Raw genomic sequence first — 27,817 nt, 5'->3', positions numbered from 1 at the left:
CAGTCAGCCAATGGCACCTGCTGGGTCTGTCCCGTGACCTCCTCCTTCACCTAGCCTGGCACAGGAGCAGCAGCAGCAGTCAACCCATGTCACCTGCTGGGTCTGTCACGTAACCTGCTGCACCTCGCCCGGCACAGCACGCGCCGTGGTGACGTCACCGTCGGTTCGTGACGAGGGGGGGGGGCAAGGGGGGTGACGTCACGCGTCTTCAAAAGCGCGGGAAACCCCCCACCCCCGTCTCGCCCCAGCAATGGCGGCTGTCTCTGAGTCGTCCTCGCGGCCTCCTCCGCCCGCGATGGCGCCTCGGGCACCGCGGGGCCACGCGGATCGACATCGGTGAGGGGGATCTGCGCGTCTCGCTGCTCCTCACCACCTCGTCAACCTCCACCTCACCTTGTCCCCCTCCTCACCCATCACCTCACCTCGTCTCTCCTCACCCCTCACCTCACCTCGTCTCCCCTCACGCAGCACCTCACCTCGTCTCTCCTCACCCATCACCTCACCTCGTCTTACCTCACCCATCACCTCACCTCGTCTCTCCTCACCCATCACCTCCTCTGTCTCCTCACCCATCACCTCGTCTCACTTCACCCATCACCTCACCTCGTCTCTCCTCACCCATCACCTCGTCTGTCTCCTCACCCATCACCTTGTCTCACCTCACCCATCACCTCACCTCGTCTCTCACCCATCACCTCACCTCGTCTCTCCTCACCCATCACCTCGCCTCGTCACTCACCCATCACCTCACCTCGTCTCTCTCCTCACCCATCTCGTCTCCCACCTCACTCATCACCTCACCTCGTCTCCCACCTCACCCATCACCTCACCCATCACCTCACGTCGTCTCCCACCTCACCCATCACCTCACCTCGTCTCACCCATAACCTCGCCTCGTCTATGAGATGTTAACTACCTCGCCTGGTATCCAGGAGGTCGTAGGTGCGATGCCAACCCTGACGCCTGCTGCTGTATATTTGCAGTCTGCGTCTCTCATCAGGGTTACGGATCTGGGGCACCTCCTCACCCTTCCGTAGCCCGGGGGACTGTCTCTACACACAACTTAAATCTTTACTTGAAGCTTTCGTGACTACAGGAATTAATATTCTTGGGGCTTTTGGTAAAGTCACGTAGATAGGTAAAGAAAAATAACAAAAAACTACGACGTTTCGATCGCAACACAAGCAATCGTCATCAGGAGGAAACAAGGAGGTGGAAAGGTGCTGATGCAGGCCGTTTTAAAAGTCTTTGACGACCGCTTTTGTTGCGATCGAAACGTCTTAGTTTTTTGTTATTTTTTGCTACTTTCTTTGAACCTATCTACGTGGTGACTTTACCGAAAGACCCAAGAATACAAATACAACTTATTGGGTAGTCAGAATTCATCAGCACCAACCTGTATGTTGAACCTCTTTAGCGCCGTACGTAGCCAACCGTGCAAATCTGTAGGTCTCTCTGGGTGTCTATGTGACCCATTGTTACTTTAAAAAAATGTGGCAACGAAGTGACACATGGTAATAAAAGCAACAGTTAAAATGTGTTGGATTTAGTAATGGCATGCCAAATGATGAGTTATATAGCCTGAAAAATAGGGTAAATACAAATAGATTTTACAAGGAAAAGTGATTTATATTTACTAAATATCTGAACAATGGTAATTTAGATTTACTAAATATTTGATTTACATGTACTAATTGTCTGGGTGAAATTGACATAAGCTTACTAAATATCTGGATCAATGATTTGGATTTATTAAATAAAATACTTAATGTCTGTTGCCATAACATTTATATTTCTTATCCACCCAAAAGTATGCCTTCATGGTGCCACAATTCACTTACGTTAAGTCAACCGAGCACCATGAAAAAGATAAGAACTATGAAAAGGAACAGCAGGTTAACATTTATTTGTGCAATTTTGTCTCAACATGTTTATCCAACATATTACAAGTACAAAATAAAGAGGGGCTATGAAAATACAAAGACAGAAATCATGTATCTGTACAATAGGGATACAATACCTGAAGTCTATTAATGATTTGTGGGCATTACAGGCACAGATTACTTTTTTGGATGTGATTCAAGGTTTTAGTCTTGTTAGTGCATTTAAATTACGACAATCTATAAAAAAATCTGGAAAGATACTTTCATAATATTTATTTCTTATGTGCGCAAATTGAAATCCTAAGGGCCAATGTGTTTATAAAACAGCTAAAAGAGATTAAAACATCACGTGAATTGATCCACAATCCAGGTGGACCTATCTTTTTTAACATGCACAATTACAAGCATGGCTTCCTAACAAGTAAACTAGCACAGCCTACAGATGTTCCTTGCATCTTACATCTATTCCTGTCGAACAAACACTTGCAATGGCCTAGGTCAGCGTCACATCAGAAGAAAGCACAATGTTAGAACACCAAAGAAACAGCCAAAAAAATTAAAGCAAACATTGAACAAAAATAAAGATGGCTTTAAATGACAAATCGGTGCATTCTCTGATAGCCTATCAGATGTATAGGCCTATAACGCAAAACTTTGACAGTCAGACTCGGTTATTAGAAACTATAAGCTACCTCTGCATAACAAGGTTTTAAGCGCTGTCTACTACTGCACTGACCTCTCGCTCCTTTGCTTGAATAGGCCCGTAAAAACAGGGACCTGAACAGTTAGAACAGTGACTTGACAATTCCCTTTCATTTTGCAAGGGTCGCTTTTCTAAAGCTAGTAGTTTATTCTTGAGGCTGTTCACTTTTGGGGACAGCTTTGAACAATCCAGCTCGAGGAGGAGTTTCTGGAAGACTTCCAATGTGTAGCTGAGCTCCTTGGGATAGGCAAGATTCAATGCATAAGCCAACCCAACGAGCATGAAGCAAGTCCTTGGAAAGTTACCCAGAGCATTCAGAACTTTCATGCCCTCTACCACGATACCGATGTCTTCGGGACCTTCTGAAGTATTAGTCTTGATGTTGTAGATTTTCATCCTTTGTAGAGCAAGGTCCTGCGACACAGTCTTCATCAGCATCCTGAAATAGCAATAACAATGTTTAGTTCAGACTGTACAGCCAAAGGAGAAGGTCAAAATGTAACATCCCCCAAATGGCTTCCACCCCTTTGGACATGAAAAACTGGGGCTCTCATAGCTATTGCACATATTGCACCCCATTCACATCAGTGTTTTTGAAAAATCTGAGATAATGTACTTGTGTAGTGAGTTCCGGAGACACTAGTAGACTCCACGTATTTATTACACACACCCCACTAACTACTGTACACTAACTACTCGTACAGCCTATCTCACGTATTTCTTCCACACAGCCTATCATATGCCGCCTACGTAGCATGCCTACCCCGACTACGCTCCAGGTCCTCCGGCTATGATACCTTACGGGAGGCTGTCTGACCTGACCCAGCCAAGGTACAGGTCCAACCACTGGCTCCTCAGACCTGGCTCTTACAAGGACATCAGGTAAGAGAGTCCCAGGGTCCACCACTGGCCTCACAGAGCCCCGGCTCTTACAAGGACAGCGGGGTTAGGGGTCCAAGGTCCTACTCTAGCAGGTCTTCAGGCTTCGGTCTTCAACTGCCACGAACCTCTGCAGAGGTCCGCCTTATATACGGTTCTCAGTCGAGGGGCAGGGCTCTGTGGGATTGTAGAACACCCCACAGCCCCCACCCGTTGAGAGGGGCTGCGGGGGATTCTAGAACCACCCCACAGCCCCCCCTCTTCTGGGTTGCCTGTCGTTGTAGGCAAGTGCAGCCGCAGCCCACAGTGGAGCCATGCCTTGTGACCCACGGTCCATTTGTGGTTGGAGGTATGTCGGCCCGTCAATCATTCATTGGCGAGCTGCCTCTTGGTCGTGTTCGTCAATGCAGCCTCCCGTGCTTCCCGGAGCCTATCGAGGTTGAACCAGAGCGATTCCTCGATTCTATTAGCATCTTTGGAGGGGACCAAGCCCAATTGGGCCTCAACAGGGGGTTCGTTGTCACGGCCATACATAAGAAAAAAGGTGAAAACCCCGTTGATGCGTGGGGGGGCCTCTTAGAAATGCTCAGCAAATCTGCAAACCTGTTCCTGGGGGTCGGAGATTGGATCACCATTTCTTCCCCTAATGATGGTAATTTGGTGTGGCGCTGCAGGTTACTTTTTTGATGGAGTTAAATAGGGAGTTGTGATCGCGGGCCACTGAGGCAGACTCCATCTCCGTAGCAACCCGCGACCACCACCCATCCTTGCAGCGCCTCACGGCTCTCCGAACCTCCGAGCGAAAGCGGTAAGCCTCATCATTCTCAGACGTGGAATGCTGTAGCCGATGAGAGTGGGCCTGTCGCTTTTTCTCAACCATCCTGAACACCTCTTTTGTCAGCCAGGGTCTCTGGGGAGGTCTGGACCGCGTACCCAAAGCAGCCATTGCAGCTGCATGAGTCACAGTCCTAAACCTCGCCGATTTACCCTCTACATCAGGAGGAGTAGGGGACGATGCCAACCCCAGTCGCACGCGGTGATGAAATTCTCACTTGCAACTTTCATCAGCTGAGACCAGGCCACTTTAGGTTGGAATGGGGTCCTGGGTGTACACCCACCACCGGAGTGGAAGAATGGCAGGTGCATCTTACAGATGACTAGTCGATGGTCAGAGGGCAGATCAGCCCTACGGTAGGTCCTGGTGTCAAGTACATGGGCATCCACTGGTCCGTCACTATGTAGTCCAGCAGATGTTCTTGCCTGGACCCGGCATGCAACCATGATGTTGTGTGGATGCGCCAATGCCAGAACAATGTGTAGGTAATTACAAGCCCATGGGCTGCACAAAAATCTAGCAGCCTCCTAGCATTATTTAGCTGATCTGGCCCATGCCCTCCAATCACTCCAGACCAGGTGCCAGCATCATGACCAACTCGGGCATTGAAGTCACCCAACAAGATGACTCTATCCCGAGGGGCCACTTTAGCTAGCACCTGTGACAGGAGCTAATAGCAGGCATCTGACTCATCGGCTTTGCCTGTATCCCTCCACGGATGTTCGTCTTCGGTGGGGGCATAAGTAACCACGACCACCAATCCTCGCCTCCGATTGATGGGAAGACGAGCCCAAAGTAGCCTGGGGCTTACAGCTTCCCCACACCTCACCGCCACGCTCCCACGCCCCCTTCATTCTTCTGTTCAAAAGAAGAGCCACGCCCTGTTGTTTGGCAGTCTGCTGCCCCGAGTAGAGGACTGTCCACCCCTCATGGTGACAGGAGCCAGAACTGGTCCACCGGACCTCCTGAATGCCACAGATATTCAGGCGGTACCGGTCCAGCTCCTGACAGAGGAGTGGCAGCCCCTCCTCCGCAGTGAGCGTTCGAACATTCCACGTGGCCAAACGAAGTGGCTTTTCATTGTTTCTGGAGGAACCCCGAGGGTAGAGATTCAATCTCCTCGCTCCGCCAATTGGGGTTTGGCCAGGAGACGTCACAGACGCCTGTCCCCCCGGGGCCTCCAGCACAAGCTTATTAGTTACATATTTAAGTCGTAGTTTCGTGGTAATCTTTTGAAGGTGGAGGGGTTACCAGCCCCTCACACCCGTCCAGAGCCCCCGTTTAACCCCTGCGGTGGTCACAGACGCCATGAGGGGAGGAGCCATTCGGAATTAGCCCTCCCCCCAAAGCACTGTCCACGATAGAGTTGCCCGTCCGGCACCGTGAGGAGATAGGGGTTGTTTTGCCGGACAGGCACCCACACACACACACACGTCAGGCCACTCACATTGATTGTCCACATAGAAGCTGCAACCAAAATCGGTGACTCTCATGTGGCCAGCCTGAGAGAGCATCACGTTGTCCTGGACGCACACAGGGAGGCGAGGGGAGGTCACGCTCAGAGGTTGCCCTGAGAGCGGTCAGCCAGCAGTGGATCGAACCACAGCACGACCATGAACAACGACAAATGCAAAGGTCCCCTCGTGCAGCCGCTAACAGGCTGTAGGGCCAAGTGCTGTTAGTAGTAGCGAGTAGCAGCACTGCCTATGAAGGATGTCACTGTTGCACACACAGAGGGGGTGGGTGGCCAGTACCACGCCCGGCCGCCTTTGTCTCCCCCACTGGGCGATGTTTACTACACCACCGCTACACCAGGAGCGAGCGTGAGAGCGTCGTGGGGAGCGTGCGTGCCCCCAGAGTGCCCTCCGCTCTCACCGGCTTGGATGACCGCGTGGACGATGCCGTGGGACTTGGCGTGGGCCAGGAAGTGGACGATGCCCCTGGTGTACGACCTCAACGCGGCATCGTCGATGCGCCAGATCACCGCTCGCTTGCTCAAGTCGTAGAGGCTATCCCGACGGCGGCAGCTGCAGCAATGACGACGATAACGATGATGACGATAATGAAGATGATGATGACAATGATGATGACAATGACGATGACAATGACGATCACAATGACGATGATAATGACGATAATGATGACGATAATAACAATGGTGATGATGCATTCTTCAACAGCTCCAGCACGATACAGTTGTGTCCGCGGAAGTGGAACGAGAGCAGGACGCGGATGACGCCATGCAGCTCAGCACTGCCCTCCCCCTGCAGCTCCGTGATCACCTTCAGCTCCATCCTCTCTGCATCTCCATCTTGGTAGGGCTGCGTGCACACAGCAAGTCTGTGGGTCTCTGTGGGTATCTATGGGTGTCTATGGGTGTCCATGAATCTCTATGTGTGTCTGTGGGTCATAGTAGTTTTACAGCGGTAATTATCTTAGTGAGATAGTTTCAGTTTATAGTTAGAGAGAGTTTTTCGGAGGTTATTATCATTATTGTTTACTATTATACTCATTATTTTGTAACTATGTATTTACTTCCATTTATTATCTATTATTGTATTCATTTCTAATTATGACTGTGGCCGCTGTGTTAAGACCACCACCAACAACACCACCAGCACCCACCCACACCACCACCACCAACCCCATCACCCCTGCCCCAACCCACTTGATGGGCAGTGCCAGCATCTTGACAGCCACCAGGAATCCCGTATTGTGCTCCACGCACCGCAGCACCACTCCCTGCCCTCCCTCGCCAATCTTCTCTTGCACCTCGAAGCGGTATTGGTGCTGGTCCTGTGTGTGACTGTCTGTGCGAGTCTCACAGGGATATAGTTGTGGGTCTCTGTGGGTGTCTCTGTGTCTGTGCGTCTCACTGGGATGTAGCTGTGGGTCTCGATTGGTGCCTTTGTGAGTCTATGGGTATCTCTGTAGATCTGTATGGGTGTCTCTCTGGGTCTCTGTGGGTGTCTCTGTGAGCATAAGAGGGATGTATTTGTTTTCTTGGTTGTCGTAGCCAGAGGTGCCGCCAGAAATTCTGGGCCCTATGGAAACCAAAATGTCTGGGCCCCCTACATTTTTTACAGGTAAAATTTAACCCAATAAACATGCCCAGTATACTTTAAAAAAAGATACTTAGCACATTGCATAGTTAAAATGTCTAAAGATGAGTACAAAGCCTACAAAAACAAGAAAAAAATATAGAAATATTTACTTGTTTACATAAAAGGGAGAACATTTATTATCTCAATTGCAATTGCAAGCACAACAGAACATAATGTACACATATTGACATATACTTTACATGAACAAGCTTTAGCTGGGTCAAACTGCTCAATCAGGAAACATCAGCTAGAAATAACCCATAATTAAATCAGTCCAGGAATAAAACTAGCTAGGCCAAAAGGGCTCAAAATGAAGACACACCAGGAGTAATGCCAGGCCTAAACCAGTCCAGGACTAAACAAGTACTGAACCAGACATCAACTGTTTGTTATCCAGGTCTAAGAAAGTTATGTTCAACATCACTTTATAATGGCCCAGCGGCGTGCCTTTCTGCTGGCAAAATCACGTATCAAATCATCAAAGTTCAGCTTTCTTGCCAGTTTGCTTTCAATGGATAGTATGGCAAGGTGACAAAGTCTATCCTGCAACATAGCAGACCTCAGATAATTTTTTTTTATCAGTTTCAGCTTATTGAATGCTCTCTCGCCACCAGCAACGGTCACAGGCAGTGTGCAAAATATTCGCAAAACTATGGAGACCTGCCCAAAAATACTCTGCAGCTGCATCTTGTAAATGCTGTTAAGCAGATAAATTGGTGACGGACACCCTGGGAAAGTGGCCCTATATACAGAGTTGAGGTGTCTGACTTCATCTTCAAATTCACAAGTCAGATCAGTGTTGTATTTTGAAATCAATGGCTTGCATACAGAATGGATTTGATCATCACGTAACTGACCAATTTTTACAACTACAGAAAACTGATCCAAGATCTCAGCTGTTGTGGCAAACCTGGTACTTAAGTCATTGATTATGTGGTCCATCATGGGAAGAAACACAGTGTTTTTGAATATGGTGTCTGCACTGTGCTCCCTTGCTCCCTCTACCTCTGTCTCATCGTGAAACCGTTTTCTTTTCCTCTGGCGGCTGAATCCTGACCTGAACAGAGGGTTAATGCTCATCTGTTGGGCAACAAGTGATGCTTCAGAAAAGAAACTCTCCCATTCATCCCTCAGATGTTGCATCTCCTCCTGCAATGCTCTGATATTTTCTGCTTCTGTCTCAAGAGTTAATTTCCCTGACTGGAGAATAATATTCCTTTTGTCAATGGCTTGCAGAACTTTGACCCAAACAGTCAACAGAAAACAGTATCAAAAGTTTCAAAATATTTTTTAGGCCGCTGGCTTCAGACCGAGCCTCTGGTGTCAGACTGCAGGTTGAGAGGATGGCATCAAGAGCTTCTAGGACACTGGGCAGGTGCTTGGCTATAGGTTGAACAGCCTTAACCCTTGCACTCCACCGAGTGTCTGACAGACGATGTAAAGTGCAACCCGTTTTTGCCTTATAGATGGCCCATCGCTCTGGGCTGGCACTAACAAGTGCATAAAGGCGATTGACAAAGCCAAAAAAGTTGGTAACCTCTGGACTTGATTGAGCTGCATGCACACCAACAAGGTTCAGAGTATGAGATGCACAAGGGGAAAAAGTAGCCAGCTCATTTTTTTAAATAATTGGGCTTGAACCCCCTTGATTTTTCCAGACATGTTTGCCCCATTATCATAGCCTTGGCCCCTGCAGTCATTCAGATCTATGCCATGACTGTTAAGCACATTTACAATCATGTCTGCAATCTCACTTCCTGTTTTTTTGTGAAAATCTTTAAACTCCAAAAACCTTTCAACAACCTCCCATTTCTTGTTTTCTTTATCAAAACCTACATATCGTAAGAGTAATACATTTTGCTCTGTATGTGAAATATCAGGAGTAGCATCGCAAATGACTGAATAATAGACTGATTCCTCCCTTTCCTAAAGAATACTACTTAACACTCGTTTTCCACATGACTCAATAAATTCCTTCTGAATATCTGAGCTTAAATAGTGTGTTAATTTTGTTCCTGTTTTTTGTCTCTGACTTTTTGGAGATGTTCGTTGAGTAGTGGGTCATAATGGGACAGGAGCTCAAGGGTGCCCATGAAGTTGCCATTATGAATGTCCCCCAAGTCTTTTGTTTTACCCCTAAAGGGTAAATTTCGAGAGGCCAAGAACAAGGTTACATCTAGTATCCTCTTCAGAATAGCTCTATTTTTGTCTATTTCTGTTTGTATGAGCTTCTTCAGCTTGCTGTCTATTCCCCCAGGGACAGCTGCCATTACAGACTGTTGTAAGGTTTTCCATTTTAAGTAGCACTCCCTGTGTGCTTTGCTGCTTTCGTGGTTAGGGAATTTATCATACATTCGACGCCATGTTATGTCTTTGATTTTATAACCATGTTGACTGCTTAGTGCGCTCATACAAGGTTTCTTTAGCTCATGACCAAATAATACACAAGGAATACAAAATAGTGCATTTGTGCTTTGGCTGTAAATGATCCAGTCTCTCTTAATCTTTTCCCTGCAATTTCCTGACTTTGTGTACTTGAGGTATTCGGGGAAGGCTTTTACCTTTTGAATCATGTGGCATTTCTTGTTCTTTATCTTTAGAAGAAGCTATTTTTTCCACATTTTTTTCTCTGTCTGCATTGCTATTTTTTGCTGGCCACAAACCAGGATCATTTGACACAAGTCTCTTCTTCATCTTCCTCTGAGTCTGCTCTCATGGCTTCCCCTGGTCTCTCATCTTCCTCTGAGTCTGCTCTCATGGCTTCCCCTGTTCTCTCATCTTCCTCTGCTCTAATGGCTTCCCCTGTTCTCTCATCTTCCTCTGAGTCTGCTCTCATGGCTTCCTCTGGTCTCTCATCTTCCTCTCTTCTGTTATCTTCCTTTACACTTAGGGCTCCCTCTGTGCTCATATTCAATTATTCTCACCACTTCCTCAACTTCCACACTCTTTCCTGGCAAAACTCTGTCTCTCTCTTGTTTCGGTGGGGTTAGGATAGCAAAATCATTTTTGTCCCCCAGTCAACAACAAGTTACAGCTTAGAATTAATATTTTCTTAACTGCATTGTTGAATAATATTATATGAAACATATAACTATACAACACAAGAAAATATTAGACAATCCAAAACTTAATTAGTTTTTTACTACCTTGGTAGCTGACTATGTTCACCTTACCTGACACTGAGAGGACTGGGTCATTAGTAGGAGAACGAGGTGGAGACAATAAAGCTGACTCTGCATCTGTATAAGTCAAACACACACACACACACGTAATAATAACCATATTATTTTTATTGGCCTATTCAGTTTTCTTAATATAAAATATTAAAATATATATTTTGTAAACTCCTTATATCCAATGGTTACTACAGACACATGTTTTATCCAATTTTATATTATTTTTTCTGGGGCATTTTATTCACATTAAGAACGTCAAGTTTGACAGCATCGCTCGTAGCAGCAGCACTGTCACTTCACAGAACAAACGACACACACGGCAAACTGATTTTGTAAATTTTGAAGCGTGTAGATTACTTTTTGTTTTGTAAAGTTATCATCATGTGGCGAACACAGTAGATAAGACGTGTTTAGAGGCTTCAATCTTCGTGAATTTTCGCGCTCAGGCTCACCTTGTTCGGCGGGGACGGGGGACGTGGGGGAAGGAGGACGTGGGTGTGCAGCAGCCGCTGAATCTGTGTCTACGAGACATGATAACCCCGGAGACAGCAGAGATGTTATTATTGTTGGATGTAAATCATAATTCAGTAATTATTTTACTAAGCTAGCTAGATAAAAGCAGGTCATGTAGCAACAAAAATAAGTAACTCTGAAAGTTTTGGAATACAGGAATAGGGCAAGCTACCTTTCTTTTTGAAATACTGTGTGACATACTGTCGACTTCGGCGTTCTCTGTCTTCTCTTTCCTTCTTTTCTTTCCGTTTTTGATGCCCTGACTTTTGATGTGACATGCCTGCGTGTGTCACTGTCTGCACTGCACCATAGCAAGTGCAATAAGCAAGAGACGCTACACCAGCGATCGTAGCTCGGACAGCGCAGGTGGAATGAAACATTGTGAGGGGTAGGGGTGTGACTGAAACGGTAAATACATTATTTGTTTTTTTTAAATATTAAATCTATGGTCAAAACGGACAAAATACACATTTAGTGCATGAGTTGGCCCTAGCACATTTAATGTATGTATAAAAAAGAGAAAAGAAATAAGAAAAGAAAAGGGGGTCTGCTCTTCTGGGCCCTAAATCAGCCTGAGCTCTTAGAATCGTCCTAACCTTCCACCCCTTTACGGCACCCTTGAATAAAAGCAACAGTTAAAATGTGTTGGATTTAGTAATAGCATACCAAATGATGAGTTATTTAGCCTGAAAAATAGTGTAAATACAAATAGATTTTACAAGGAAAAGTGACTTATATTTACTAAATATCTGAGCAATGGCAATTTAGATTTACTAAATATCTGGTGGAATCTGATTAATATTTATTAATGATCTGGGTGAAATTGATTTACATGTACTAATTGTCTGGGTGAAATTGATATAAGCTTACTAAATATCTGGATCAATGATTTGGATTTATTAAATAAAATACTTAATGTCTGTTGCCATAACATTTATATTTCTAATCCACCCAATAGCATGCCATCATGGTGCCACAAATCACTTACGTTAAGTCAACCGAGCACCATGAAAAAGATAAGAACTATGAAAAGGAACAGCAGGTTAACATTTTTTCGTGCAATTTTGTCTCAACATGTTTATCCAACATTACAAGTACAAAATAAAGAGGGGCTATGAAAAAACAAAGACAGAAATAATGTATCTGTACAATAGGGATACAATACCTGAAGTCTATTAATGATTTGTGGGCATTACAGGCACAGATTACTTTTTTGGATGTGATTCAAGGTTTTAGTCTTGTTAGTGCATTTAAATTACGACAATGTTTAAAAAAAATCTGTAAAGATACTTTCATAATATTTCTTTCTTATGTGCGCAAATTGAAATCCTAAGGGCCAATATGTTTTTTAAACAGCTAAAAGAGATTGAAACAGCACGTGAATTGACTTGCATTCTATGTACTTATACTAGTAGCCATAATCCACAATCCAGGTGGACCTATCTTTTTTAACATGCACAATTACAAGCATGGCTTCCTAACAAGTAAACTAACACGGCCTACAGATGTTCCATGCATCTTACATCTATTCCTTTCGAACAAACACTTGCAATGGCCTCGGTCAGCGTCACATCAGAAGAAAGCACAATGTTAGAACACCCAAGAAACATTGCCAAAAAATAAAAGCAAACATTAAACAAAAATAAAGATGGCTTTCAATGACAAATCGGTGCATTCTCTGATAGCCTATCAGATGTATAGGCCTATAACGCAGAACTTTGACAGTCATACAACCTCTGGATAACAAGCTTTTAAGCGCTGTCTACCACTGCACTGACCTCTCGCTCCTTTGCTTGAATAGGCCCATAAAAAAAGGACCTGAACAGTTAGAACAGTGACTTAACAATTCCCTTTCATTTCGCAAGGGTATCTTTTCTTAAGCTAACAGCTTATTCTTGAGACTGTTCACTTTTGGGGACGGCTTTGAACAATCCAGCTCGAGGAGGAGTTTCTGGAAGACTTCCAATGTGTAGCTGAACTCCTTGGGATAGGCAAGATTCAATGCATAAGCCAACCCAACGATCATGAAGCAAGCCCTTGGAAAGTTACCCAGAGCAGTCAGAACTTTCATGCCCTCTACCACTACACTGTCTTCGGTACCTTCTGTAGTATTAGTCTTGATGTTGTAGATCTTCATCTTTTGTACAGCTAGGACCTGCGACACAGTCTTCATCAGCATCCTGAAATAGCAGAACAATGTTTAGTTCTGACTGTACAGCCAAAGGAGAAGGTCAAAATGTAACATCTCCCAAATGGCTTCCAACCCTTTGGACATGAAAAACTGGGGCTCTCATAGCTATTGCACATATTGCACCCCATTCACATCAGTGTTTTTGAAAAATCTGAGATAATGTACTTGTGTAGTGAGTTCCGGAGACACTTGTAGAGGCCACGTATTTATTACACACACCCCACTAACTACTGTACACTAACTACTCGTACAGCCTATCTCACGTATTTCTTCCACACTGCCTATCATACGCCGCCGACGTAGCGTGCCTACCCCGGCTGCGCTCCAGGTCCTCCGGCTATGATATCCTACGGGAGGCTGTCTAACCTGACCCAGCCAAGGTACAGGTCCAGCCACTGGCTTCTCAGACCTGGCCCTTACAAGGACAGCGGGGTTAGGGGTCCAAGGTCCTTCTCTAGCAGGTCTTCAGGCTTCGGTCTTCAACTGCCACGAACCTCTCCAGAGGTCCGCCTTATATACGCTTCTCAGCCGAGGGCCGGGGCTCTGTGGGATCGTAGAACACCCCACAGCCCCTACCCGTTGGTGAAATCAGATTGAGATGGTGAGCATTTAGTAATACGTATTTTTGCCGTTGTATTTAAATTCCCGAATGAAAAAAAAAACTTCACATACTTACAGAGGACCATGATACTTACATGACTTCACAAAACTATAAAACTCTAGCTTCCCAATAATTACATTTACTGGGAGAAATAGTTACTACCTCATTTTGTGATTTGACCTTCCCAAGACATGGGAGAAAGAAGAGTGGGATATTAACATGCACTTCCATTTACAGCATACTCTTTTAAGAGTTGATCTGTAGATTCCCCAAGGTACACCATCAAACACCGAATGACAACATATCTGGTCATGTTGATGCTAGGATTGCTTGGAGCCTGAAATGACAAAAATAAACTATGAATATGAAGCTAAAATCAGCAACACAGCTTATAATGAAACTGTAAACGGAAAAAAAAATAGCTAGTCTGCTCCAAAGGAAATATGATTTGATTACCAGCACATATAAGGCTCAATGATTAACATGTTACGTCTATGTTTGTTTAATCCATACAAAAAGCCAGCTGTAAAATGTTGTGGTGTTATTGGAGTTTGTGCTATGCACTATTTCTTGGCTGGGACCAATGATTTCCTGGAGTCGCAGCTGATTCCCTGGAAAACCTTATTAATGACAGGAAGTGTTTCATTAGACTGGTACCTGAGACAGCACAAAAAAGGTATGCAATTATTTCATACTTTTTTTATTCAAGGTGTACTATTGTGCTTCTCTGAAACTCATCCTGGATCTGAAAACAAATAAGGAAATCAGCTATGAAGTCTTAAATATGAACTAGAAATATTTTTCTAATTAGCATGCACTTGTAACTCACGTGAGATGCTTCAAATAGAGCTGGCCATCTGGCTTTGATGTCATCTATGCTGGGCGTTCGATTGACGATTTAATTTCTTCTGTGTGCAAATGTTTTGGACATTTTTTATTTTATCACTTGGTTGTCCCTTTTCTTTACTTCAGTAAGCAACTGAATCCTCTCTTGTTCTTGACTCTCTTCATCCTCTCCTGCCGGGTGAGGGGGGGAGGTAGTTTACTTCTGCCTTTCTAGGCTTTTTTACACTCTTTGCAGATCTTCTTTGGTTCTTTCGGTAAAGTCGCGTAGAATGAGAATAAAATAATAAATTGATAAAATAAAATAACACAATAAAATTGTCACAACGTTTCGGCCACAACACAAGCGGCCTTCATCAGGTGAAGGGACGAGACTGTCTGGAGGACAGCGCTGGAGCGAACAAAGCCACGCTCAGATCGCGACCTTTAAGCTGTGTGAGAAGAAACAAAGCGCCTTGACAAAGGAATTAGCATAGAATTTAGTATTGAAATGGCTGAGTGATTAGCTTGTGACTGGTCACAGAAATGGCTATGTTAAAGTTAAAGCATACACATCCGCAGAGGCACCCCTTGACAAAGGAATTAGCATAGAATTGAGCATTGAAATAGCTAAGTTAAAGCATACACATCCGCAGAGGCATCCCTTGACAAAGGAATTAGCATAGAATTTAGCATTGAAATAGCTGAGTGATTAGCTTGTAACTGGTCACAGAAATAGCTATGTTAAAGTCAGAGCATACACATTCACAGAGGCGCCTAGTACAAATCAAACAGGATAATTTAGCATTGAAATAACTAGGCGAATTTAGCATTGAAATAACTGAGTGACTAGCTTGTGACTGGTCACAGAAATGGCTATGTTGAAAGTCAAAGCCTACACATCTGAGCTATTCACAGTAACTGGGTATACACTACAATATATAATGAATACTACATAGTGAACCAATAAAAAACTAAAATATAAATTACCTCAATGTTATCAATAAACTCTATATATTCTCCAATCAGTTAAGCTACCAACAATAAGTCGTTAAATATCACAATGCTATATGGCGGAAAAAAATGGGTGGATTCTTACCCTCAACTTTAGCAACACGGATAGCTACGGGCCCCGTTCAGACGGACGAGTTCATCCATGGTCGGAACAGAGGAGGTGGAGAAAGACAGCTGCGAGGCGCTGTTATACTCCATGTTGTAATCCATACCATTAACCGTGGTGTGAGAGGTATTAAGAGTCAATGCCAGCGAAAGAGCTGCGGTCTGAAGGTCATCGTAAAATACAATTGATTAAGAACGGAAATGGTTTAAAACATCTTTCCAATGGCTACTAAGCCAGAATCCATCTTCTCGGTTGAAATTGTCTCTGTGCTTGTATATGTGAATGGTCTCATGAACGAATCTCTCATGGTAGCCGGTTGGTTTGCAAAGAACCTCCGTCCTGGAGAAGTCAATGTCATGTGAGCCCACTGAATTATAACAATGATCTGCCACGGCAGAGGAGTTCGTTCTACCGTGTTTCAAGTCTGTTTTATGTTCGCGGATGCGGTCCGAGATATGTCGTTTGGTTTCTCCAATGTAGCTACTACCACAGAGGCACTTTAGTTTGTAAACGCCCGGGTACTGTATGTCTGGAACAGCATCTTTTACAGATGGAACCAGATCACGGATTTTATGTACTGTGTTGAATCGGACCTGGATCTTGTGTTTATTCAGGATTTTGGAGATATTTTTAGTGACCCCTGCAATGTAGGGTAAGGTGATGGTTTTGAGTGGCTCCACAAGAGGATCCTTCTTCATGACTGGAGTGATGGCTTTGCGGATTGTGAAGTCGGAGTAACCATTAGCCCTGAGAACCTGGTGTACGTGCTTGAGTTCACTGGTAATGTGTTCCTGGTCGGAAATGCATTGGGCTCTATCGTATAGAGTCTTGATGAGGGAGTTCTTCTGGGATGGATGGTGGTGGAAATCTGGTTTCAAGTAAGCAACTGTATGGGTAGCTTTCCTGTAGACAGAGTGGCTCATTGAACCATCATGTCTCCATTTAATTAAGACATTTAAAAAGGGTAGTTTGCCATCTTTTTCGACCTCCATGGTAAATCTGATGGCTGGGTGTATGGAATTGATGTGGTCGCGGAATTGGTCTAGAGCAGGCTGGCCATGTGGCCAGATGACAAAAGTGTCATCCACGTACCTCTTCCACAAGGTCGGGCATAGAGTGGCAGACTGGATGGCGTCAGTTTCAAATTTTTCCATGAATACGTTGGCTACAACCGGAGATAGGGGGGAGCCCATTGGGGTGCCCTCAGTTTGTTTGTAGAAAGTTCCATTCCAGGTGAAGTATGTGTTGATTAAGCAATGTCTTACCAGGGGGGGTACATCAGTATGCAGTCCCTGATGAACCAGGTCTTTAATGATAGCGATGGTGTCAGGTACCGGGACTTTGGTGAACAAGGACACCACATCAAAACTGACAAGCAGGTCGTCTGGGGACAGGGAAATACCCTTGATTGTCAATACCAGGTGAGTAGAATTTAGTACCGCAGAGGTGGTTTTTCCAGTGAAAAGTCGCAGTATATCAGCAAGAAAACGTGCCAGTTAATAGGTGGGGGAGTTGATAGTAGAGACGATGGGACGAAGGAGTATATCTTCTTTGTGTATCTTTTGAAGGACATATAATCTTGGTGGTCTGGCAGCAGAGGGTTTCAACGAAAACTGTTTGGTCTGATCAATTAATGCTGTTGAATCAGAGATGATTTTGTTCGTTTTGGTAACCAGGCTGTGGGTGGGATCTCTTTTAATTTTTGTATAGCTGCCATCATTGAGTAGTTCTTGAATTTTGTTGTTATATTCTGTTTTGTCCATGATGACAGTGGCATTACCCTTGTCGGCTGAGAGGACGACAATATCATCTCTCTTTTTTAATTGAGATAATTCAAAGCGTTCATCTTTGCTGATGTTGCTAGGTGGCAACTTAGCGTTTTTGAGGGTTGCAGTGATTTCAGATCTTGCTAGGTCTGCAGAGATGTGACTCAAGCCCTTGAGTGCAACGTCGACATGGGCAATGATATCATTAACCGGTATGTGTCTTGGTGTGACAGCAAAGTTTAGACCTTTAGCTAAAACGGATTTTAGACCATGAGAAATGGAACTGTTACTGCGATTAATTACGACTTTGTTGACGTCTATATTTTCGGTGTTTGGATCCGATTGTTTGTTGGAGAGGTGATTGAATTTGGAAATCAAATTGTCCCTACATTTGGTCGACATAGTTGCAGCCGAAGAGGTAGTCATATTGTCTACATGTTCCCAATCCGATGTAGACATTGTTGCTGTCAATGTTAAGTGTATTTTGTAGAGTGTCTTGTCTAACTGATCGAGTCCGGTGCGTGTAAGTCTGATTTTTCCCGAGATAAGAGCGAAGCTAGTTCTAGCTAGAATTCGTTTTGCATTGAGAGAAGTTGCAGCAGCAGAGGTTAGTGTTAATGCGGTTGGTATTACCTTAGAGTCGCGGCATCTCTTCAGAAAGGTGAAAGACTCAATTAGTTGAGCCTTTTTATCCTGGAGTCTGTTGAATGATCTTAAGGTTGTGTGGAATCCCTCCCCGTAGAGGCGGTTAAATTTCGATTTAAAGCTTTCATGACTGCAAGGATTCATCTTCTTTGGTTCTTTTGGTAAAGTCAGGTAGAATGAGAATAAAACAATAAATTAATAAAATAACACTAAAATTCTCACGACGTTTCGGCCACAACGCAAGTGGCCTTCTTCAGGTGAAAGGAACAGATCTGTCGGGACGACAGAGCTTCAATGAATGCTAAGATTTGTAGCGTTTTTTAAGCTGGTTTAGAGAAGTGAGGCACCTTGTCAAAGGGGGTTACATACCAAACTGGAGAATTTAGTATTGAAATAGCTGAGTGATTGGCTTGTGACTGGTCATAGAAATAGCTATGTTAAAGTCAAAGCCTACACATCCACACAGGCACCTAGTACAAATAAAACAGGATAATTTAGCATTGAAATAGCTGAGTGATTAGCTTGTGACTGGTCACAGAAATGGCTATGTTAAAGTCAAAGCCTACACATCCACAGAGGCACCTAGTACAAATCAAACAGGAGAATTTAGCATTGAAATAACTGCGGGATTAGCTTGTGACTGGTCATAGAAATACCTATGTTAAACGTCGTGAGAATTTTATTGCGGTATTTTATTTTATTATTTTATTATTTTATTCTCGTTCTACATGACTTTACCGAAAGAACCAAAGAAGATGAATCCTTGCAGTCACGAAAGCTTTAAATCGAAATTTAACCGCCTCTACGGGGAGGGATTCCACACAACCTTAAGATCATTCAACAGACTCCGGGATAAGAAGGCTCAACTAATCGAGTCTCTCACCTTTCTGAAGAGATGCCGTGATTCTAAGGTAATACCAACCGCATTTACACTAACCTCTGCTGCTGCAACTTCTCTCAATGCAAAACGAATTCTAGCTAGAACTAGCTTCGCTCTAATATCGGAAAAAATCAGACTTACACACACCGAACTCGATCAGTTAGACAAGACACTCTACAAATCACACTTAACATTAACAGCAACAATGTCTACATCGGATTGGGAACATGTAAACATGTATACAATATGACTACCTCTTCGGCTGCCACTATGTCGACCAAATGTAGGGACAATTTGATTTCTAAATTCAATCACCTCTCCAATAAAAAATCGGATCCACATACCGAAAAGATAGACGTCAACAAAGTCGTAATTAATCGCAGAAACAGTTCCATTTCTGATGGTCTGAAATCCGTTTTAGCTAAAGGTCTAAACTTTGCTGTCACACCGAGACACATACCGGTTAATGATATCATTGCCCATGTCGACGTTGCACTCAAGGGCTTGAGTCACATCTCTGCAGATGTAGCAAGATCTGAAATCGCTGCAACCCTCAAAAACGCTAAGTTGCCACCTAGCAACATCAGCAAAGATCAACGCTTTAAATTATCGCAATTAAAAAAGAGAGATGATATTGTCGTCCTCTCAGCTGACAAGGGTAATGCCACTGTCATCATGGACAAAACAGAATATAACAACAAAATTCAAGAACTACTCAACGATGGCAGCTTTACAAAAATAAAAATAGATCCCACCAACAGCCTGGTTACCAAAACGAACAAAATCATCTTTGATTCAACAGCATTAATTGATCAGACCAAACAGTTCTCGTTGAAACCCTCTGCTGCCAGACTACCAAGATTAAATGGCCTTCCAAAGATACGCAAAGAAGATACACCCCTTTGTCCCATCGTCTCTACTATCAACTCCCCCACCTATAAACTGGCATGTTTTCTTGCTGATATACTGCGACCTTTCACTGGAAAAAAACACCTCTGTGGTACTAAATTCTACTCACCTGGTATCGACAATCAAGGAAATTTCTCTGTCCCCAGACGACCTGCTTGTCAGCTTTGATGTGGTGTCCTTGTTCACCAAAGTCCCAGTACCTGACACCATCGCTATCATTGAAGACCTGGTTCATCAGGTACTGCATACTGATGTACCCCCCCTGGTGAGACATTGCTTAACGAACACATTCTTCACCTGGAATGGAACTTTCTACAAACAAACTGAGGGCACCCCAATGGGCTCCCCCCTATCTCCGGTTGTAGCCAACGTATTCATGGAAAAATTTGAAACTGACGCCATCCAGACTGCCACTCTACGCCCGACCTTGTGGAAGAGGTACGTGGATGACACTTTTGTCATCTGGCCACATGGCCAGCCTGCTCTAGACCAATTCCGCGACCACATCAATTCCATACACCCAGCCATCAGATTTACCATGGAGGTCGAAAAAGATGGCAAACTACCCTTTTTGGATGTCTTAATTAAAAGGAAACATGATGGTTCAATGAGCCACTCTGTCTACAGGAAAGCTATCCATACAGATGCTTACTTGAAACCGGATTCCCACCACCATCCATCCCAGAAGAACTTCCTCATCAAGACTCTATACCATAGAGCCCAATGAATTTCCGACCAGGAACAAATTACCAGTGAACTCAAGCACGTACACCAGGCTCTCAGGGCTAATGGTTACTCTGACTACACAATCCGCAAAGCCATCACTCCAGTCATGAAGAAGGATCCTCTTGTGGAGCCACTCAATACCATCACCTTACCCTACACAAGATCCAGGTCCGATTCAACACAGTACATAAAACACAGTACATAAAATCCGTGATCTGGTTCCATCTGTAAAAGATGCTGTTCCAGACATACAGTACACGGGCGTTTACAAACAAAGTGCCTCTGTAGTAGTAGCTACATTGGAGAAACCAAACGACATATCTCGGACCGCATCCGCGAACATAAAGCTGACTTGAAATACGGTAGAACTAACTCCTCTGCCGTAGCAGATCACTGTTATAATTCAGTGGGCTCACATGACATTGACTTCTCCAAGACAGAGGTTCTTTGCAAACCAACCGGCTACCATGAGAGATTCGTTCATGAGGCCATTCACATATACAAGCACAGAGACAATTTCAACCGAGAAGATGGATTCTGGCTTGGTAACCATTGGAAAGATGTTTTAAACCATTTCTGTTCTTAATTAATTGTATTTTACGATGACCATCAGACCGCAGCTCTTTCGCTGGCATTGACTCTTAACACCTCTCACACCACGGTTAATGGTATGGTTTACAACATGGAGTATAACAGCGCCTCGCAGCTGTCTCTCTCCCCTCCTCCATTCCGACCATGGATGAACTCGTCCGTCTGAACGGGGCTCGTAGCTATCTGTGGTGCGGAAGTTGAAGGTAAGAATCCACCCATTTTTACCCCATATAGCATTGATATATAACGACTTATTGTTGGTAGCTTAGCTGATTGGAGAATATATAGAGTAAATTGATAACATTGAGGTAGTTTTTATAAAAAAAAATTATTGGTTTACTATGTGGTATTCATTATATAGTGTAGTGTATACCCAGTTACTGTTAATAGCTCAGCTTATTGAAGAATATATTGAGTACATATATTATATTGATGTAATTTAAACTTAGGTTTTTCACATCGGTTAACTATATGATAGTCGAGTTGTTGCAGCCCCTTTGGTGTCTATGTACTAGGTGCCTCTGTAGATGTGTAGGCTTTGACTTTAATACAGCTATTTCTATGACCAGTCACAAGCTAATCACTCAGTTATTTCAATGCAAAATTCTCCTGTTTAATTTATACTAGGTGCCTCTGTGGATGTGTAGGCTTTTACTTTAACATAGCCATTTCTGTGACCAGTCACAAGCTAATCACTCAGCTATTTCAATGCTAAATTATCCTGTTTGATTTGTACTAGGTGTCTCTGTGGATGTTTAAGCTTTGACTTTAACATAGCTATTTCTAAGACCAGTCACAAGCTAATCACTTAGCTATTTCAATGCTAAATTCTCCTGTTTGATATGTAAACCCCTTTGTCAAGATGCCTCACTTCTCTAAACCAGCTTAAAAGACGCTACAAAGCTTAACAACGTTCATTGAAGCTCTGTCGTCCTGACAGGTCTGTTCCTTTCACCTGAAGAAGGCCACTTGTGTTGTGGCCGAAACGTCGTGAGAATTTTATCGTGTTATTTTATTTAATTAATTTATTACTTTATTCTCATTCTACGTGACTTTACCGAAAGAACCAAAGAAGATGAACCCTTGTACCCTGTGAAGGCTATAATAAATAGAGTACCTCCTGCTCCTAGTGTCTCTGAGTGTATCACTACACGTGGATCGTAATGACAGTGGATGTACGCTCATTCTGAATTTTTACACAATGACGTTAAACTTCACATCTACCCTTCCTCCATGCTACATGCCGAAAAACCACTGCTTTGGTAACCAAACTGCAACGTCTTTTATTAATAAACCCGCATTTTCTAATTTTGCCCAAATTTTAACCTGGGTTGGATGTTGCCATCCTGCCGTGGAAACAATTACTCATTCGTGTCTCGAGCAGAAGATTGCAAGCCTTGTGTTAGAGAATGGCCCACTGAAGCTGTAATCACGGAGCTACTTCTGAGTACCATTCAAGTGCCCTCTCATCCACGTAATAAAGAGCAGGATCCTCCCTCCTGTAACGTTGGTCGTAACAATGTTCTTACTTCTTTGTGTTGTCAAGGACGACCGGGCTCACCTGGGTCTATCTCACTGTCACACTCACCTCTCTAGACACACTCACTCACCTGGGTCTCTCATTGTTACACTCAACTCTCTAGCCACACTCACTCACCTGGGTCTGTCTCACGGTTACACTCACCTCTCTACCACACTCACCTAGGTCTGTCTTACTTTGACACCTCATTCCACACTCAAATTGGTTTGTCTAAATGTCACACTCACCTCTACCCACACACACACTCACCTGGGTCTGTTTCACTGTCTCACTCACTTGTCTTCCAACACTCACTCACCTGGGTCTGTCTTTCTGTCACACTCACCTCTCTACCCACACTAACCTGGGTCTCACTGTCTCACCTCCCTTCAAAAACACTGAATTCCTGCTGAACAACACGCGGTTCAACCCACAAGCACTTGGGAGAGCTAGAGGGCTCACATGCCATGTCCTTCACAGTCCTGTAATGCGTTTTATTTTTATTGCCCTAATTGAGTTTGGCAAAAGCCTGTGCGAGACTTTGAACAATGTACACACAGGACCGTCCGTAGGGGTGCTAGGCCAGGGGAAAATCCCAGAATGTGGGCCCCCGACGCCTTCAAATTCCACCGCAAGTATTACATCTGACACCCCCGTGACATTGAAGCGCAGGGCCTCCCAATGCTCGCGGCCCTGGGCGGTCGCTCCGATTCTCCGTATCCAAGGGGCGATTCTGTGTGCACAATGCAGACCTTGTAAAAACATGGTTTTATGAGGGCCTCATGCAATTTAAGTACAGAACCACATTACTGCCATGTGATGGTTTATTTTTCGCAGTCATTGACGACCAGGCTGAGATCATGAACTCGCTAGACTTGAGAACCCACTTTGATCACAGGCGGGTGCCTGGATACAAACCCAGTTACTCCGTGGTCCCACTTCAGTGCTCTGACCTCTCGGTCACTGGGCCGCCTCTAAACACCCGCCATGTTAAATACATAAGTAGCAACCTGTATCGTGAGCAGCAGCATTCTTTGAATACTCTGCCAAAACAATTTGAATTGTGGAGTGTTGGCACAATTTCGCAATTGCTTTATCATACCTCTGGTTGCAGGAATAATTTCTACAAGACCGAGTTCTAGAGAGCCCCTTTACAGGATGTTTTCTTCTACTCTTCCACATTGGGCAGATATTTTAGAAGATGGAGTACCCACACTTAAACACACCACATGCACCTTGCTGCTTGATTGTGGCATGCCCATTTCTACTGATTGGTGGACAGAGGCAGGGGGTTTAAGAAACTCAAACATTTGTTTCAACTGCTGTGGCAGGAGGGGAACGGATGGGCAGTGGGGCAGGGAGGTAGAGGGGCAGAGGAGAAGAGGTGCAGTGGAGCAGAAGGGCAGTGGAGCATTGGAGCTGGGGAGCAGTGGAGCAGTAGGGCAATTGAGCAGATGGGCAGTGGGGCAGTGGGACAGCGGAGCAGAAGAGCAGTGGGCCAAATGGGTAGTAGGGCAGTGGGGTAGTGGAGCAAAGGGACAGTTGGGCAGAGGGGCAATGGATCAATTGAGCAGTGGGGCAGTGGAGCAGTGGATCAGTGGGGCAGTGGAGTAGAGTGGCAGTGTTATGAAGGAGGCGAATCACCTGAATATCTTTTCCCACCGACATTTGTATGTGCTCTAAAGAAGGACCATCTCTCAAAACGGCTCTCATTATATATTTGTCCTTGTACCTCCACACAGCTGGAAAACCGCACACCCGAGCCAAGGCACATTTAACCAACGCAGGCAGCGCTTGCAAGCAATTCAACGAGATTTTGTCATCATGGGTTTATTTTACAGAGTTTCTAGTTCAAACAACAACAATGGTATTTAACCGTATTATTTACAGGGTGGCCCTGGGGCTTGCCATGTGGCAGGTGTCGTCCATTGTCCGATCCAGACCCCTCCAGCTCTCTCACCCTGGGTCAGCTGCCCCTTCCATGTCCTGGAAACCATGGCAAGGTCATCCCATGAGTACTGCCTGGATAAAAACCAGCATGGAAGGGGCCCAGGGTGGGGCCAGCTATGCTTTTGGGCTAGTCCCGTGTGTGTGTGTGGTGTCTTGGTAGCAATCGTTCTCCACTTCAACAGCTGTGGTCCCAGTGGCAACGTCTCTTTGGGGAACCGTGTGGTAAGTGTGTGGCATGTATCACGGGGTGGGTGGGTAGTATGGTGATAGTGGTCATGCTTGGCACCAATCCACGACCACCACCATCACCCCTACTGAGTGGTGGACATGCCACCACAAAGCAGCACGCGGCGGAGGAGTGAGGTGATCGCTCTTGCCACGTGAGCGAGGCCCCCTCGCTTCCTCTTCTTTCCCTGCATCACCTCCTCCACCACCTGCACCTCCTCCATCTCCTGCTCCTTTGTCTCGTCCTCCATTTCATCTTCATCCTCCACCACCATCTTCTCCCCCTTCTCTGTTTTCTTCGTTCTCTCCTCCTCATCCTCCGCAACCTCCTCGTCCACAGAGGTGGTGGCGGTGGTGTCGGTGGAGTAAGTTGTGGTGGTGGTGGCAGAGGTGGTGGTTGCCGCGGTGGTGGCGGTGACGGCGGCGGTGGTGGCGGTCGTGGCGGGGGTGGCAGTGGTGGCGGTGGCAGTGGCAGTGGCGTTGGTGTCACTGGCGGTGGTGGCGGTGGCGGCGGTGGTGGTGGTGGCAGCGTTGCTGGCAGTGGTGGTGATGGTAGCAGTCCTGACGGGGCACTGCTCCTCCTCAAGGTACTTCTCCTCCATGAGGTGCTTCTCCTCATCCTCCTCCAGACAGTTCTTATCAAAAAGCTTCATTTCACGAAGTCGCTTCTCATCCGTGAAACACTTCACTTTAACGAGTCTCTTCTTGAGTAGATAGTCTCTGAAGCACGTCTCCTCTGTGCGGCACTTCACCCTTGCCAGGCGCTGCACCTCAAAGAGGCGCTCCTCTATCATGAGGCGTTTCACCGTCCCAAGGTCCTTCTCCTGGAGACGCTTCACCCCGCTGAAGTCTTTCAACTCCCCAATTATCCTCTGTTCAAGCAAAGATCACCACATTAATATTCAGACATGCACATGCAAACAAAAATTAATACCCACATGCACGCAAACATAAACGTGCACATAAACCCAACACAAATGCATACTCGCACATCTTTGTACAGATGCAGACATCCACGTTCACTCATTCAAACTCGCTTTTAACACTCGCATGAATATACACAGTCAAGAAAATTTCAAATCAAGATTGAATATATAAAATCACCTGATAACATAACACCTTATCCATCAATACTTTTATCACATTGTACGTGTAGCCCTAACCCTTAATTATCCCAACCCCTACATAATCAAAATACATGTTACATCCTCATATCCTCACACACCCCATACATGCACTTAAGTCTGTGATCGACTGGGAATATTTCATAGCAATTGTTGGCAACAATCATCACTGGCAATAGTTTCCACAGAATGTTACATTATAAAGATCTGGTAGCCCATAATCTCGACAAATTTCACGCAGTGCCCATAGTGGGCAACTGGAATGGCTACTTCCAATCAACTGAACTAGCAGACGTAATTAATGTGACTGATTTATATCATTCTGTCCTCATTGGTAATAAATGACCAATGCATGAGTGGGATGGTGGAGAGATTGGCTGATGGTGTCTGGAGCTGGTTTTGATATACAGAGAGGTGAAGCAGAGGAATCTTCCAGAGAAATGGTGTCTTGTGATGGTATAGATACATGATGAGGCTCTATGATGGTCTATTTAATTGGTGGTGGTGTGGTGAGAAAAGTGATGTGGAGAGATGGTGTGCTAGTTTTGTAGAGAATGTTGTGTGTTTGATCCCCACAGACCCCATACACACCTTTGGGGAGCGATGCTTGTAACCTTGGCCTGGGAAAGGGTCCACTTTATCCATAATGTCACCCCAGGTGGTCGACTGGCGCGACGATTCCCGGCCTGCGAAGAGCAGACAGGTAATTCAAAGGACGAGTAATGAATTAGAGAACGAAGAACATGGAGTTTCACAGAACGAATTTTAAGATCCCTGTAATTAGCTCTTTCCACACAACAGGAGCTGCTATTGAGAAATATTCATCACATGGCAGTAAAACTGTCCAAGTCATGTTTTTGTGGGCATGCTGAGACCATTAATTCCATAAGCTTGAGACCCCAGTTTAAACAAAAATGGCTGAAATTCAGATTTAAACCCATCGTTTCTGGCACACTCGATCATTACGTCTTCCCATCACCAACCCATGTCTACTCAAAGTAATTGATCAAGGAGCCTCCTCCTCTGTATATAAGCCACGTGATGCAGGTATCTGGGACTTACCCTCATAGTCATCCACGATCTCAGCCCACTTGATTTGGCTGTCCATGTTGGGAAAGAGTAGATTCTGCGTGAAGTTGGATGGCCTGTGGAGTTTGGAACAACGCTAAGATTTAGCAACAATTTGAATCACTCATCCTCTCAAATATTACATATTTGGCCACTCACTGCACCAATCCCATCACTTCCATGCCTGTTGCTTTCAAGCCAACGCCCGCACTTGTTTGCCACTCATACGTGCTTCTGAGCACTCACTCATCGATCCACACAAACATGTTTATTCCACCAGCCTATTACATTAAACATAATCGCCAAACTTAATGATATTTAATCCACACATGCATGTTATTGTACAGCCCATTTGCATTAATCGAATTCTTGATAAAACCCCCCTATGCCTTGTAGGTCATGAGGGTCATATGACCTTACTTAAATTATTTGTTATAACACGAGCATGACGTCGTCGGTCACGTGATGTCAGAGACACCACCCATGTGGCTGTGACATCACAGATTAGAGACAACTATGGCAGCAGCTGGGGTCTGAACATGAAGGCAGACTCCTCCCCAATGTTGAATAACATTCAATACATAAAA

At 44.8% G+C, this 27,817-nt stretch overlaps 1 long non-coding RNA gene across 1 annotated transcript; it reads left to right on the top strand.

Annotated features, from left to right (window-relative positions):
* Window positions 1–207: 207 nt before the first annotated feature.
* On the top strand, window positions 208–26,519 carry LOC142907324 (uncharacterized). The gene is made up of 3 exons (XR_012930949.1): window positions 208–336; window positions 6,481–6,615; window positions 25,379–26,519. It is a non-coding gene; the product is annotated as an uncharacterized LOC142907324 (long non-coding RNA).
* Window positions 26,520–27,817: the final 1,298 nt, after the last annotated feature.

The sequence above is a fragment of the Petromyzon marinus genome, chromosome 77 (genome assembly GCF_048934315.1).
Source record: "Petromyzon marinus isolate PM22_M1 ecotype Great Lakes invasive population chromosome 77, UKy_Petmar_22M1.pri1.0, whole genome shotgun sequence".
NCBI classification, from domain to species: Eukaryota; Metazoa; Chordata; class Hyperoartia; order Petromyzontiformes; family Petromyzontidae; genus Petromyzon; species Petromyzon marinus.
This window is presented reverse-complemented; position numbering and strand designations above follow the sequence as displayed.